The sequence below is a fragment of the Rhinopithecus bieti genome, unplaced genomic scaffold (assembly GCF_001698545.2).
Source record: "Rhinopithecus bieti isolate Rb0 unplaced genomic scaffold, ASM169854v2 scaffold_2554, whole genome shotgun sequence".
NCBI lineage: Eukaryota > Metazoa > Chordata > Mammalia > Primates > Cercopithecidae > Rhinopithecus > Rhinopithecus bieti.
Genome location: NW_016804196.1, coordinates 922,558 through 939,745, shown reverse-complemented (window position 1 = coordinate 939,745; position 17,188 = coordinate 922,558).

Sequence of the window (17,188 nt, the reverse complement as noted above, 5' to 3'; positions counted from 1 at the left end):
TCAAAGGCACAGGCCCAGGAGGTAACAGACACACTTAGTAAAGTGGAACAGGAACAGAATTTGTACATTTCTGTTTTGGCACCCTTACTCTTTCTCTGTGATTACACCTGGTGACGTCTCTTTCTTCTTTCATCAGGGGAGTGACCTCGTACCCTGGAAATTTACCTGGGAAGGTCCTCTTTAAGACAAATATATCACCTTTCATTTAAACACTTTGAGAATGAAAGGGACACTATTAAAAACTATGACAGGCATAAACCAGAACTGTCCTGGACATGCAAGATGTATGTTCATCCCATTTGATGTAAAACTGTAAATCTTAAATAGAGCCTGATTAGCCTTTACAAATAGTATCTCAGAATCAATCCTTGGAAGAGGAAGGCTTAAGAGTCAGACAGAAATGAGTTCTAACTCACTTCTGCTACTCAGGCCTGTGAAATAATTTAAAACTTTCCTAGAGCAGTTATCTCATCTCCAAATGTGGACTATATCATCCTCCTGAGAATAAACTCCGAGGTCATTGTGAAGACTAAACTTGTTCATGTAAGTGAAAGCAACTGGTACGTAGTATACGTGTGATAAAACTTAATGCCATTTCCTGTTACTCTTTTTCATGCCACATTTTCCGTTCCCAAGGAAACAGATTTTTCTTACACATTATTGTTCGTTTTTACAGTTTTGGAGAAATAGCATAGTATCTATCAGCACTCAAAATATATGCAATTACTATGGTTATTTCTAATCTACAGATTTTTTCTTCTTGGATTCCATGAGAGATTGTTGTTGCTTATATCTGTCTGGTTTTTATAGTTCAAATTGGGCTTATGGGTTCTTTCTCTTTATACTCTAAAGAATATTTGCGGTTAAAAATATCTGGAGACATAATATCTTTCCACTGTGCAGAATCTATAAGGCATCTGTTACAAATGTTTCTAGTGGCAAGAAATGAGAAACAACTGCTTATCCATCAAGTGAAAATGGTTAAATAATTAGTGGTAGTTCAATATCATTTAATACTATGTAATTTTAAAAAAGAATCATTTAAAATATATCATGTACATCACTCTGGTTAATGTTAGCGATATGAAAGACAAAATAATGTTGTACTTTAAGTATTTCCAGGAAGAGGTATCTTTGAAAACAGAAAGGAAATACAAAAGAAAATAAGTGCTCTTAAAAATTTTATTTATTTATTATTAATTTTTCCACTCTGAGACAAAGTATCGCTCTGTGATACAGGCTGCAGTGCAGTGGCGTGATCTCGCCTCACTGCAACCTCCACCTCCTGGGTTCAAGCGATCCTTGTGCCTCAGCCTCCCAAGTAGCTGGGATTGCAGGTGCCCACCACCACACCCAGCTCATTTTTGTATTTTCAGTAGAGACGGGGTTTCACCATGTTGGCCAGGCTGGTCTCAAACTTCTGACCTCAGGTGATCCTGCCCTCCTCGGCCTCCCAAAGTGCTGGGATTACAGGTGTGAGCCACCACACACAGCAGAAAATGAGTGCATTTTAATGAAAATGGAAGAAATTGTTTATTTAGAAATCAAACAGCAAATTCCAAGGAGGAGAAATTATAGAGAGGTTACTATTTTATAGATTTCCATATTGACTAAACTACAAAATAAGCATAAACTACTTGTATAATTTTAGAAATTAAGGAAAAGTCCACATGTGAAAATTATAACATTTTATTTACAAGTTCAACTTTGATACAAAATGTTATAAATCAAGCAATATCTGATTTTTATATTTTTAAGTAGTCTTACTTAAGTGCATGTATGTTGAACTGTAAAATAAATGGAAAAAAATGGTGATTTACTTTCTCCTTTGTCTATTGTAACGTTCCCATTTAAATTTATGTATTCTAAAGATTATTATATATTTAACTCATCTTAAACAATGTATTTGTATTAGTTGAAATTCCACAGTCTTTTCTGGATATTTTATCACATATTTCCATTAATTAAATATACTTAACACTTAATGATTCTAATGAAAATTATAAATCCATTTTTTGGCATAAGACAAAAAAATTGCATGTCCCATTCAAAATAAGAAACTGCATATAAGGGGTGATTTTTTTTTTTTTTTTTTTTACACTTTAAGTTCTAGGGTACATGTGCACAATGTGCAGGTTTATCACATATGAACATGTGCCATGTTGGCGCGCTGCGCCCATTAACTCATCATTTATATTAGGTATATCTCCTAATGCTATCCCTCCCCCCTCACCCCACCCCACAACAGGCCCTGGTGTATGATATTCCGAAGGGCTGATTTCTATTCTTTGCCCTTCTTTTTCTTTTTCTTTTTTGTTAAATCTATTTCACATACTACTTAGAGTTTCCAGAGACATAATTATATTTTCCTGAGGTGGATAGTCATGATAAAATATTGTATTCAGCATTTACCATCATTATGGAATCTTCAAAATCCAAGTTCAGACAAAATATTAGAAAATAAAACTTAGGCTCAAAACTAAATTTAGCATAAAATGATTTTGTAATCGTAGAATATATACCTGCATGAATCAAATAAGAAAATTATATTTCAGTGAGCTTCACTTTTCTGGCAACCTCTTATTACCAAAATTCCCACAAACGGTATTTTCCACCTTAAGAATGCAATATTTTCAACTGGGGAACAATGATTAGAAATCACTTTTCTGGTAAACCAAACACCGCATGTTCTCACTCATAGGTGGGAACTGAACAATGAGATCACTTGGACTCGGGAAGGGGAACATCACACACTGGGGCCTATTATGGGGGGGTCGGGGGGGAGGGATTGCATTAGGAGTTATACCTGATGTAAATGACGAGTTGATGGGTGCAGCACAACAACATGGCACAAGTATACATATGTGGCAAACCTGCATGTTATGCCCACGTACCCTAGAACTTAAAGTATAAAAAAAAAAAAATCACTTTTCTTAATGACCTACTCAGTTCTAAGCAGTACTAAGGATTTTTTAACCAGAATGTTTCATAGTGAAAACAACGAGATTGGGGACTAATTTGGATTGGGCACACACACACACACACAAACACACACACAAACATCGATTCAGTGAATCCATGCACTGCATTCAGCATATTTACATTTCAGGACCGTCAGTAATGACACTTCCTTTTCCTAATATCAATGTTCACTTCATCAGGAACATACTGACCAGTTAAAATGTCTATCTCATGTACCTCCACTTTTCTAAATCCTCAAACACAAGAGATCAATTATTTCTTACATGAACTTAGTTTATCAGTCACAATGTCTTGTAATTTTTAATTTTAATGACTATTTCCCTTATTAGATTGCTAGAATTATAAGAGATATATTTTTAAAAATATCTTAGTGTCAAATAGATTAGTTTGGGTTGCTACCACCCTCAAAGGAGCAGGGAGAGACATATATTCCAGGAGAGATAGATATGCCAGGTTTGGCTTTTCCTTTTCTGATGACAGTGCCTTCATCCGCACCACTCTCAAAGATGATTGTGTTGTTGTTGTTAACATAGGATTCCCTTTATCTAGCAAAGGAGGAGCAGTAGCATGCAACCATTGGATCTAAGTTCTCGTCACCTACTTACTTATCAGCTCCCAGCCTAATGGAGCAATAGAAAAATCTGGTGGAGGCCCAGCTGAGGGGCATCTAGGAGTTATACCCCATGAGGACAGATCACCACCCTTCAGGAGAAAGGGTCCAGCAAAATCCAGCAACCCTCCTATGGTACCATGTCACCAATACATAGAATACACAGGTTCAGGAAGCATGGGATATAAGGGCTCCAGTTACTATCATTCTCAGAACCACCAGGGATTTTCTGCTTCCCACCTCACAGCTTGGTATTTGCAGGCTTAAAGTTCCTACTTCCCAAAGAGAAACTGCTTTAATCAAGGCATACAGCAAGATACCCATCAAACTGCAGCTGCTTTCTGATTATTTCAAGCTTCTTATGCCATAAAACCCAGAAGCAAAGAAAGGATTCACCATCCTGGCAATTGATCATCAGGAGGAGGTAAAATGGGAGAAGGGAAGAATACACTTAGCATCTAGGTGACCCAATGGGTTATCTCTTTCTACTCCCTTGGTGGATTATGATGGTAAATGGACAAGTGCACCAGCCACCATGTGATAAGGGCTTTGTGAACAGGATTTTAGAGACTTAATGAAGATTTAGGCTGCTGCACCAGGTAAAGAGAGATGCCTGCTGTGAGTGAAAGGAATCTAGAATGAAAGGAGTTGATGAATGACAACCCTGAGATCTGCTTCAGTACTTGGAATTGCAGAACATACCGCTTTAACTCTTGTAAATGTCCCAGGAAATGAGACCAACTGGAGTTCTAGACAAACTATTTCTAGATGATGTAACCTTATCACTCAACACAAGTGGATTTGAGTGGGACAAGAGATCAACTAGAGAGAACTGTGTGGCATGACACCTCCCAGCTGCTAGGAGTGTTTGCCGCTAATGGCTTACACCTGAGTCATTTTGACCATCCAGAACTGCCTTAAGGTCACCCACTTCCTGAGATCAGGGGTGCAAGAAAACCCATATATAATGACTGATAGAAACAAGGATACAAAGTACTATTCTGTTGCCTCAGTTGGGACAACTCTGATTCCTCTTTGGCATTTGCTGAGGCTTTTGTTGTGGCCACATTGCAGTTAATATTCTCCCTCCACCCAATTCTCCTTCCTTCACAGACTTCATTCCCCAAAGTGATGTCCCATAACCTTCCCACACTTGCATTTCTGTTTTATAACCCATTTCCCAGGAAACTCAACCTCGGATAGGATCTTTCCCTGATTTGGTTACATTTATAAAGTAATCAATGAACTTATACTACATACTCTGTCATACGGGTTATATAAAGTAAACAGAAATGTGGTTTTCTTCTCAAAGAATTTATAAACTTGTTAGTGAGATAAATACTATTAGTTGCAGCATTCTTAGTTATATCATGTGCTTAAGTGCAAACAAGAGTAACACAGATTACACCGACATTACAATTCTGAATAAGGCATTCCAGTTAGATGGTGCATTAGTCTGTTTTCACCCTGCTAATAAAGACATACCCACAAGAGATTTAATGGACTCACAGTTCCACATGGCTGGGGAGGCCTCACAACCATGGGGGAAGGCAAGGAAGAACAAGTCACGTCTCACACGGATGGCAGCAAGCAAAAGGAGCTTGGCACGCAAACTCCCCCTTATAAAACCATCAGATCTCGTGAGACTTATTCACTATCAGGAGAAGAGCATGGGAAACACCTGCCCCCATAATTCAATTACTTCCCACTGGGTCCCTCCTACAACACGTGGGAATTGAAAGAGCTTAAATTCAGGATGAGCTTTGGGTGGAAACACAGCCAAACCATATCAGAGGGCAAGGATTTTAATTACTCTTCCATCATTTAGCAGATATGTGAATGGCCTCAGGGAAGTTATTGACCTTTTGTGACTCAGTTTCTTCAACTTTAAATTGGGAGTGAGAATATAAACTACTTTTAAAGACTGTTGAGAAGATTAAATACATGAAAATATGTGAAGCAGTTGAAATGTGTCTGGCCTGTAGTAATTGGTCTCGAAGTATTAATCGTTATTGTCATCACTATGACCTAAAATGAACATGAAAAACTATTTAAACAAGGAGGCTTTACACTAGGATTTGAATGACAGTCAATAATTATAATTTACAGTTCAAAAGTGCTTTCTTCTTTCTCAAGAACTTTCCTACACATTGCTTCATTTGATCTCAATAACATGTCAGAAAGGCAAATATCAATTTCATTTTGCAAATTACAAAACTAAAATAGAAAGGAGTCAAGATTTCTAGTCCTAAGTTATTCTTGATAATGTAGTAGAAGCAAAAAAAGGTAAAGGATCCTAGGGTACACCATTTAGGAAGATAAAACTGAATACAATATACAAGAAAACAAACAGAAATCAATTAGTGGGAGATTAGTCTCAGTACATAAGTTATGGTCAGTCTGTAGACAGCCTTGACTTGAATGCTAAAATGAATGGGAGAGTCGCTGAATATTTTGATCAGGAGAAAGAGATAATAAAGTTGACATTTTATGATAAGCTTCTTGGAATCAGAGATAACAGAGTTTAAAAGTGAATCGATTTGATGAGAATTCCAGCTTGCAATACAAGAGTACATTGTGTTAGTTTGATTTTTCCTTTTAATTACTCTGATACATGAAAAAGCTATTTAGACTTTGTGAGCATTTTTTTCTCCCTTTGCCAAAGAGAAAGAATAATGATGCCTGTAAATCATTTAGAGCTCTTCTTATGAATGGTGAATGATACAAAGCCCTTCATTGCTGCTCAATCCATCCTTGGCTTGGTTAAAATAATACACATATGGCAAAATTATTTTCCTGAGCTTGTAGGGATTCTGATCTTTTATTTTTCAAAAATTCCAATTTATATCCCATGGCATTGCATGAAATGATCTTCTATTTACATAGTTAAAACAACTTTGGGTAGTAAGATTAAATGGTTTCTCAAATTTGTTCTGTCCTCATTAGATGAATCACAACCCAAAATAAGTGAAATTGATGGCTTTTACTTTACACGTGATATAAAACATGAACTGGGAGAACAATTGCCTAATCTAATAAAATTATCTGAAATTAAAGATGTCTGAAAGTTACATTACTCAATTGAATGTCATTTAACAGAGTAACACTTAAGATTCATAAAAATCTTGAGAGAGGTCATTGTCTGAAATCACAGGGCCCACCTGACTCCATGCATTTAACATCATGAGTTCCTGAGGGAGATATATTCCCAGGAAACAATAGCAAATGGAAACAAAGAAGCTCTGGTGTTTTGTTTTCCATTAATTGAGAAAACAGAATACAGAAATGAGTGTATACTCTCTCCAAAGAGAAAATCCCCAAATTCCTCTATCACAAATTCACAGGAAATAAATACGAGAACCCAATTCCAGTAACCTTTGGAGGTCGAGTATCTCTACCCACTAGAAAAACAGCCCAATCAGGGATTTTACTGCTGACCTACCCACAGCCACCCTTGCTGCTTGGGGAAGGGAACCCTGGTCTTTGCATTGGAGGATGGTTTAAGAGGTGACTGTAAAAGATACAGTGGCTTAGTGTGAACTTGGGTAAATTTAAAAAACCTCATTAATCTCCCAGAGATTAAAACTTTCCTTAAAGACTATCCTGAAAATGAAATGAAATAGTATTTCTATATGTGTTCATTTACTCAGTTACCAATAAAAACATAGTGACTAATTATTACATGCTATTTACTGCTCTAGTTGCTATGGATTGTAACTTTTAGGAATCTTTTAGCATTAGTGTATTGGTTATTTAATTACTAATAAATAATACTTTTAAATAGTAACGATAACTTCTATTTGCAAATTTCATTTTTTATAATCCCCACATATTCATCCTAAAAACAAGTAAATTTTCTAGTAGATATAAAATGTAACGTGATGATCTTCATAAGTCCATAGCCACAGATTTAGTGAGGGGTAAATTTGAAAAGAAATCATATATACGTAAAGGAACAGAGAAATACTATTTTAGACATTGTCATTTTAATAATTGGTTTCCAGTCTTTGAAGAGTACCTTAGGACAACAAACTTATTTTGAATCAATTCTTTCAATTTGTAAACTAACTTTTCAGAGCTGGGGAATAAAACAAAAACAAAAACAAAAAAACCTTCCTTAAATATATGCTAAACTTAAAGAAAGACGTTTAATGTAATTGTTAACATATCAGAAATGTGATTTTTTTCTTTTTTTTTTTTTTTTGACGTTCAAAAGAAAGTTTTACATATTTATTTTGAATTAGAAAGATTTCAAAACAGTAAAAGAAAGTAAGAGAACAATGAGGCAATCAGGTACTTACTACCCAGATTTTAAAAACATTTTGCATATTTGCATCAGGATTTTATATGCACACACACAACATATAATGTATATAAAGTTTATATGGAAAATAACATTTTAATTATATATAATATATATTACAATTTGAAATTTTAAAAATTTCCTTTTCAAATTTTAGTCTTTAAATGTTCTCTATGTTGTGAAGTGGGGATCTAGTCTTAAGTTTTGAATCATGTATATAGCTAGGTAATGAGTAGTAATTTTTAAAAAACAATCCATCCTTTCCCTGTTTTATTTTTTACAGTACCATCTCTATCACATACATACACGTATATATTTTTATAGGTTTTTTTCTTTATTCCTGCTGATGTAAAATCAGCTGTCATTCTAGTTGTCATTAGTTTTAGATGTCCTGTCATTTCTCTCTGTATTTTTTTAAGGTCCATCCCTTCCTCCATGCCCCTCTGTCCTTCCCTCTCCTTCATGCTGTCTGTCTCATCCTCTGCTTCTCTCTCCCCTTTACACCCTCTGAAAACCAATTTAGTGCTTTTTAGAATATACACAGTGCTATGCCATCATCACCAGTATCCAATAGAAGATATTTTTATTACCACTACACCAAAAATCCCTATATACACTAGCAATCACTCCTCATTCTCCCTACCCCAACTCCCAGCCCTTGGCAACCATTAAGCTTTCTTTCTGTCTTTATGGATTTGCCTATTTTGAACATTTTATATAAATGAGATCATGCAATATGTGGCCCTTCATCACTAGCTTCATTTATTTAATGTAATGTTTTCCAAGTTCATCTATGTTATAGCAAGTATCAATACTTCATTCCATTTTATTGCTATATAATTTCCCATGTATGGATATACCACATTTTGATTTGTTTATACTTTCTTGACTAGTATGAATACTGCTGCTATGAACATTCCTGTACAAGCTTTTGTGTAGACATATATTTTCCTTTCTCTTGGGCATATATATATTGAAGTGGAGTTACTGGGTTATAAAGATAACTACATGTTTAACATTTTGAGAAATTGTTAAACTGTTTTCCAAAGTCATGGCCCTGTTTTACAATCCCATCAGCAATGTGCTGATCCAGTTTCTCCACATTTTTGCCAAGACTTGTTATTGCCTTTTCATTTTAGGCATCCTAGCAAGTAGAAAATGCTATCTGTTTGTGGCATAGATTTGTATCTACCTAATGACTAATTGACTTGAGCATCTTTTCAGTACTTATTGTTGAATTGTATATCTCCTTGAAGAAATGATCATTCAAATCTTTTGCTCATTTTAAAAATTGGGTTGTCTTTTTATAATTGAGTTGTGATAGCTCTTTATGCATTTTGGATTTCAGTCCCTTATTAGATATGTCATTTGCACATATTTTCTGACATTCTGCGAGTTACCTTTTGACTTTCTTGCTGGTGTTCTTTGAAGCGTAACAGTTTTACGTTTTGATGAAGTACAATTTATATCCTGATTTTAGTGTCATATCTAAGAAAACTAACTCAAAATCACAAACATTACTTCAAAGTTTTATTCCAAGAGTATCAGTTCTTACACATGTGTTTATTATTAATTTTGAGTTGATTTTGGTAATAGTGAGAGATAAGGATCCAACCTGATTCTTTTGCATGAATATTCAGTTGTCCCGGCATTATCTGTTGAAGAAAATACTATTTTACTTCATTTAATAGTCTAAGCATTCTTGTTGAAAATCAATTAACTATACATGTAAGGGTTTATTTCTGGGCTGTCAATTTTATTTCATTGATCTATGTGTCTCTTCTTATGCCAGTAGCAGGCTACCTTGATTACTGTAGCTTTGCAGTGAAGTTTAAAAGCAGGAGGTATAAGACTTCCAGTTTTGTTCTTTATTGGTACTTTTTGTTTGTTCTTCTGGATCCTTTGTTTTTCCATGTGAATTTTAGAATCTTTGCCAACTTCTGAAAAAAAATCCAGCATGAATTTTTATATTTCTGATAACCAATTAAATGTCTGTATATGTTATAGGTCTATTTAAATTTAATATCTGGGGGGAGATCAGTTTTGGTAGCTTATGTCCTTCTAGGTATTTGTTCATTTTGCCTATTTTATTAGATTTGTTGGCATACAATTGTTAATGGTATGTTTTTTTCAATTTTTTTTTTTTTTTTTTTTTGAAACAGTCTCACTCACCCAGGCTGGAGTGTAGTGGCATGATTATAGCTCACTGCACCCTCCATCTCCTGGACTCAAGTAATCCTACCACCTCAGCTTCCCAAGTATTTGGGATTACAGGAGGATGTCACCACACCCAGCTAATTTAAACTTTTTTTAATCTGTAAGTTCTATTGTGATATTCATTTTATTCTTGATTTTAGCAATTTAAGCATCTTTTTGTTTTTCTTTGTCAGGCTACCCAAGATCTATTAATGTCGTTGAGTTGTTGGTTTATTCCCTATTGTGTCTTAATCTCGATTTCACTTACTTCCCTTCTAGTCAATAGTATTGTCTTCCTTCTCTTAGCTTAAGTTTTAATTTGCTCTTATTTTTCTAGCTAATGGCAAAAGGTTTGGTTATTAATTTTAAGCCTTCTTCTTTTTAATGTAGATGTTTACAGCTATAAATTTACCAATAATCACTACTTTAGCTCTGCATTCCCTGTGTTTTCTGTGTTCCTTTTACTTCCAATATGCTTCACTTTTAAGTTTTAATGCTGAAAGCTAGTCACTTTATTGATTTGTTGAGCTATGTCAAATTTATTCCTATCTTTTGGGTGACTCAAATCAAACATTTAATCTGGTCATTGCATTGGTATTCTTTTTAATTGTATTTTGTTGTCTTCTCATATTTTATGCTCTACCTTCTATTACATTTAAAAACATAAAATGTCTTTTATAATCCATAAGAACTTACATTATCTAAAGTTCTTAAGAGTTCAAATTCTAGTATTTTAAGTTTTTGCTCACTCATTCTTGATGGATTATTTTGTAATTTTGAATTATGAGGCTATGTTTAGCAAAACTTTCTCTGTCACAATCTAAGAATACTGAGGGAATACTCAGGTTCTTTCTTAAGTGACCCTATATTTTATTTTATGGTATTTTTAAGCTATTAATATTCTCAAGATTCTGAATTATAGTCTATTTAAGATTTTATTCTGTAGTATGTGAATCGCAAGTTCTTCATGTTTGTGCATCTTCTACACACTCTCGTGGTGATTTTGTCATGTTTTTATAACGTTTCCATATTGACTTCATCTTTCGTGAAAAGTTTCTTCCAGATGAGAATCTCACGTGTCCTGAATTTGAGGAGTATGCCTTATAGCACAGTTTTCTGTTTGTTTCTACTACCAGACCTCAGAGCTTTCAGAAGAGATCAATTTTTTATGTTTCTTCTTTCAGTTTGATTTCCCATATCACAAACATGATACGAATTTCAAAGCCACTTATATGTGGCCCATTTTTTGAAATTTTCTATTTTGAAAGGCACCCCTGTCCTCAATGTGATCCTGTACCTCAAGCAGAATGCAAACTCTCTTTTCAGCTTCTCCAGGCTAGTTGGAAGATATTTTTCTAGTTTCATTTTCACAGAATAGGCACCACCTCAAGGTCTTAGCTACGTAACTTTATTTAGAGTTCTTGGATTCAGTTCCTACACTTATTAGGTCAAAGATCCCTATGGGGGTCGGAACCTTTGCTCCAAACTTTTAGGGTTTACTTCCATTCCTGTTTACTCTTATTTTCACTGTCTGGGATTACAGCATCATTAGCTCCAGCCTCCTGTTCTGGATCAGGGTCTTATACATTTCCAGCACTCAAAGTTTTCTGTTTTTGCTTTGTTTTGTTTGTTTGTTTTTTGCTTTACAACTCAGCTATATATTTTAAGTATTTGTTTTTACATTTTATTCAACATTTTATTATTTGCAATGGGAGAGGATTCCCTTCAGCTCACTCCTAAGTCTCTCTGGAGCCACTGACATTTATTCTTTCACCCTTTAATAAGCACCATATAAAACTATTCAAAAACTAAATCATGATTTTAAAATTAATAACAGTAAAAGTCATACAGTGAAGAGGGTTTCACCTTTTAGAATTATCTCTTTTTTATTAAAACAGGGAGACACATTTCAGTATGAAAAAAATGCACATCTGTATACCTTCCTATGCCTAACTGAATAATGTATAATTATTTAGATTTATTCTCATCCCAGATTAAACCATTTTGCTTTAACTGACACAGCGTGATACTCATTGTATTTGAATATATACCTATGATATAAATGTGATAGTCGAGGGCAAAAAGATGAGTGGAAAATGAAGAAATTCCCCAAATATGAGGAGACAGTAATGTCACTGGGTTTCACTCTCACTTTACCTGTGGCTATCAACACCCCTGACATTGTCATGTTTGTTTGCATCACACCTATCTTCTCTATTTACAAGGTGCTCTAGAGGAGGGGAGAACATAGCTTAAAATCTTGGTACCTTTCATGAGTTTCAGGGTCTTTCATGGGCATCTGCCATGTGAAGGTAAGCTGAAGAACATAGAGAAATGAAAAGTACAGTTGGCCCCTGTATCTGCAGATTCTGTAACCATGATGCAACCAACTGCAAATTGAAAATATTTGAAAAACAATAAAAAGCAATAACAAAATAATAAAACTACAAATAAAAATATAGTGTAACAACTATTTACATAGCATTTACATTTTAGTAGGCAGCATAAATAATCTAGAGATTATTTAAAGTATAGAGGAGCATGTGCACAGGTTATATGCAAAAACTAGACCATTTGATGTAAGGGACTTGAGCATCCATGGATCTTGGTTTCTGTAGGGATACCAAGTCCTGGAACCAATCCCCTGAGAATATGAGGAATGATTGTAGGTCTTATTCACAAGTAGCTTAGATTCAGCTGACAGTAAATTATATCAGCTATCAACACTGCTACTGTACGGCAAAGTCATGGAAATTCATTCCAAGTGCACACTTAATAGAAAAGGGCTTGAACAATGTGTGGCCTATATTAGGAACTCAATATCCTATCTCTATTCTTCCTAATAATGTTATAGTAATTATTATAATATGCTAAGTACTTTTTTATTAGCCAGCGTAGAACAGGGAAGATGGCTTGTGGTGACAGGCTGTTTTAGCTACTACAGGGATCGGACAGAGACATTGTTCCTGATACCCATAGACTTGGCCTAATTTCTTACCACTGCTGCAAGGCACATATATTTCACATGCCACATGAATTGATTTAACTTTCAAAACAACTCTGCAAGAGTGGTGCCATTTTCTTCACTTTAAAGATGAGGTTCAAAGAAGATGAGGCTCACATGGGTAGAAAATGGGAGAGCTTGGATTAAAACCCCAGTTTGCTTTATCGCAAAGCACTATAATGCCCACATTCTTAAAGGAGATCATATTTCCAGTGTCCTTGTCCAGTAGTGATGTCATGGGAAATAAATGGTTATATGCATAAAAATGGGCGGTCAGAGTCTCTGACTCAAATGAAGTCAGACATTTATTCTGTCTGTGAATCAAGCCACTGTGAATGTCAAAACTACTTACACCTTATTTCTGGGTACATGATTTATTGTTAGCTTTATGTTAGTAATAAAATGGTCTTTAGCTCACCTCAACTGAAGTACATAGTGAAAACCTCACAAATTGAATATTTGTTTATTTATTTTTTTTAACTTACAAGAATCTTCAGTTTCATCAAATGGCAATATAGGAATATTGGAAGAAATGAAATGGACGTTTTCCTTTCTAGAGAGGTGTGTGTCATTGATGAGTTTCTTCCTATGAGTCAGCTTTCTGACTTTCATAATTTGATCTGATATAAAAATGGATGATTGTGTTTCTTATTCTTGTTAATGCAATCAATTATTTTCTACTTTCCTGCTTTCAACAAAGAAATTTCAGAATTAACTGTGGCAAATCGTCAATGACTTTCCTAAGAATGAGTTTTTTTCTAATAGACAATAGAAATACATCTATAGCTTATATAAGAAAATAGTTTTCGCTTCTCTTGGATGCTTGAGTTCTATTTGCTAAGAACTTGGTGTTTATGGGTTACTGAAGAATAAATGAAGAACATAGCTGTATAGGTTAGGGTTTGCTGTGATCTTGTATGACAGTTAATAATCTTATACTAGAAAACATGTTGGTTTTTCAGAAAATTTATAAAGATTAAATTTTAGAAAATATCAATGTCTTGTAAACATAAATGGCAATAACAAAAGATTTTCTTCATCTGGATAGTTGTTTTATTTTCATTAATTTACTGCTCATTAGGCTTTCTGGTAACCTCTGACTACTTATTTGAGGTGTGTCTGAACAAATTTAAACCTCAATTTCTTCCCTGCTGCTTATTAAAAATTCACGTATTTCCCTACAGGGACAGCACAGATGATAATCAGGGCTTATATTCAACATTTTAAAATGTTATAACCTATTTCAATAGGCTATGAAAATATTGAAATGCCACCCTACCAGAAAATAGTAGGGGCCCTACTCCTACAAGAGCCCTCAGTGTACAACTTTGTGTCTCCCCCAGGGATCCTGAACACAATATATGGGGCTAGAAATGTTAGGAAATTGATATTGAGATTCCTAACATCTGGGAAAGGTATGGGATTAGAGCTGATCGAACAATTCAGGGGACAGAAGAAAATAAACCTCAAGAGTTAAGCTAAAACATAACTTGGAATAATTTATGTTCTTTGTGGTCACTTTTGTATATAACATTAAAAACCTGTGGTTAAGGCGAAGCAGCCCAGTGGTTATCACAGAGTCCATTGAATGTTATATCAAAAACAAGACATCCACAAGTATCAGCCTGGGTTTTATCAGTGTACCGAAACCACATGGTGATTTAAACAAGGAACATTAAATGCAAAGAATTACTAGACTATAATAAAACAGTAATCATGAAATACAATAGAATTCTATATAGTATGCAAGGGCTGAGGAAGCATACCCAAGGAAGAAACATCTTGAGAAGAGTCCCTCTTCCTATTGTTAAGGATCAGACTTCCTTGTGAAGGTACAGTTGCAACCCATGGGAAGACACCAAGGGTCACTGCTTTGTCCAAGACTGGGCTGGTCTGCAGTAGCTGGTGAGGCAGAGAGTAAGCTTCCAAGGTTTGGATGAGCCTCAGCTCATGGCTGAGTACACGCATGTGCAGAGAAAGTGAGGGTGCTAGGTATAGCATCTGTGTTGAGGGCTGCAGGAAGATGCCCACCAGGCTGGATCAGGACTTCAAGGTCACAAAGGGATCGCAACCTGGGGCACATCCACACCAGATACCTTCTCACCCACACTGCAGAGCAAGTGTATTGAGGACCGCGTTGGGGGTGGTGAAGAATGAACAGACACAAGAGACAAAGACAGAGAACATGGCGGCCGCGCCTAGAGCCTCCGCCTCACTTTATTTATACTCCATAAACCCCATGTCAGCAAAAATAACACAATGCAAAACAAACTTTCTGCACCCAGATGTAACCTTCTGCTTAGTTCCTTGTCTCTAAGCTCTTTCTTATTTGTCTGCCTTCTTGGCGCCTACTAGAGTTCATTAAAAGTTCAACTAGAGATACTGTCCTTGACTACTGGAGTTCATTAAAAGTGCAACTAGCTAGAGATACTGTCCTTGAGCCTTACCTATTCTTAACATATTGTTTTCAATGGCCCCTGCAAAGTGTACCGTTGTTGGTGCCAGCAAGAGAAGCTTCTTCCTCCTGCAAATTTCCTCCAGTGCCTTTTCCTAAGAAAGCTTAATGTTGTTCTCACTGTAAAGCAGAAACACTGAAAGTATGTCTGTCCTTTATTACAGAGTAAGGGTATGAAGGTATTTCTGGAGCTGAAAGGCAACAAATTGAGAACTGGCACGCACACCCCAAAATATTTCTGCTGCTAGATACATCTCCACGATACTTTTGTAAAGGTAATTTTTTATTCACTAATTTTCTTTAAAAATTGTGAGCCCCTTCATATAAAAAAAAAAAAAAAAAAAAAAACCTCTAATTGATAACTTTGTGGATGCACAACACTGTTGCCCTTTTCAGCTTTTTCATCTTTAATAATGTGAGTATTGCTGAAGATTAAACCAATGATATTTGTAAAGTAACAATGATATTTGTAAAGTAAGTAGCGCAGAGTCTAAACTCAAACAAGCATTAAGTTTTAAGTGTTAAACCAGATTGCCGTGTGGCCTCATTACTGCACTTTTCATCTGAGCATGATGGAGTCAGGAATCAGATATAATAAGACCTCTCCGCAGAAAAAAAAAAAGTGGGGAGGACGGAGAGGCGCAAATTACATATTTTTTTCCTTTTTACTGTCTCTGATCTATTACTGACCCAGGGTGCACGCATATGTAAAACATCGAATTGTCTTGAAATATAAATTAAATGTTTTAGAGAAGTCTGTCATTTTTATGATTTATTATATTTCTCTCAGTATTAGTTTGTTTACTCTCAGTTCATATATACACTCACATATACCCACATGAGCACATGCCATCCTGTGTAAATTCTACACGATTCTTGTTGCTTGCTTCCAGGTATTTTATATTTTTGTTAACTCATGTATTTCAACACTAGCAAGCTATGCGCTTAGGCTAACAAGCTGTGAACTTCCAATCAGACTCTCTGAGTCCTATAGCAAGCCCTGCTATGTGAACACCACTACATCATTATACGAGGAGCTGAAGGGAGTTTCAGCATCTAGGTATTGTGCCTTCAGGTTTCTGGAAAGTCCATTTCCCTGCAACATACACCCAATTCACAATAAATCAAGTAAAAAGGGAGTCTCTGCCTTCCCTGACATTAAAATGAACTTAAAAGCATAACAGCTGATTACTGTACTGGAAAAATTCATCAAAATGCTTTATTGAAAGCTCTGCACCCTGATTTTCAAAACACTTCATTTCATTTGAATTTTCTATAATATAAAAGGATTATGTACTTGAGCTTGTCTCTCAAATAGAAGAAGGTTCTTTTAGTTCTTCAGGCAAGGGTTCCTTAAGTAAATAAGTAACAGAAAAATCATATTATATAAAGCATATGTAGAAAATTTTCTGGCTGGGTGCTGGGCTCATGCCTGTAATCCTAAAACTTGGGGATGCCAAGGTGGGAAAATTGTTTGAAGCCGGGAGTTAGAGACCAGTCTCAGCAACAAAGAGAGACCCTGTCTCTACAAAAAATAAATTTTTTTAAATAGCCAGGTGTGGTGGCACCAGTCTATAGTCCCAAGTACTCAAGAGACTAAGGTGGGAGGATCCCTTGAGTCTCAGAGTTTGAGGATGC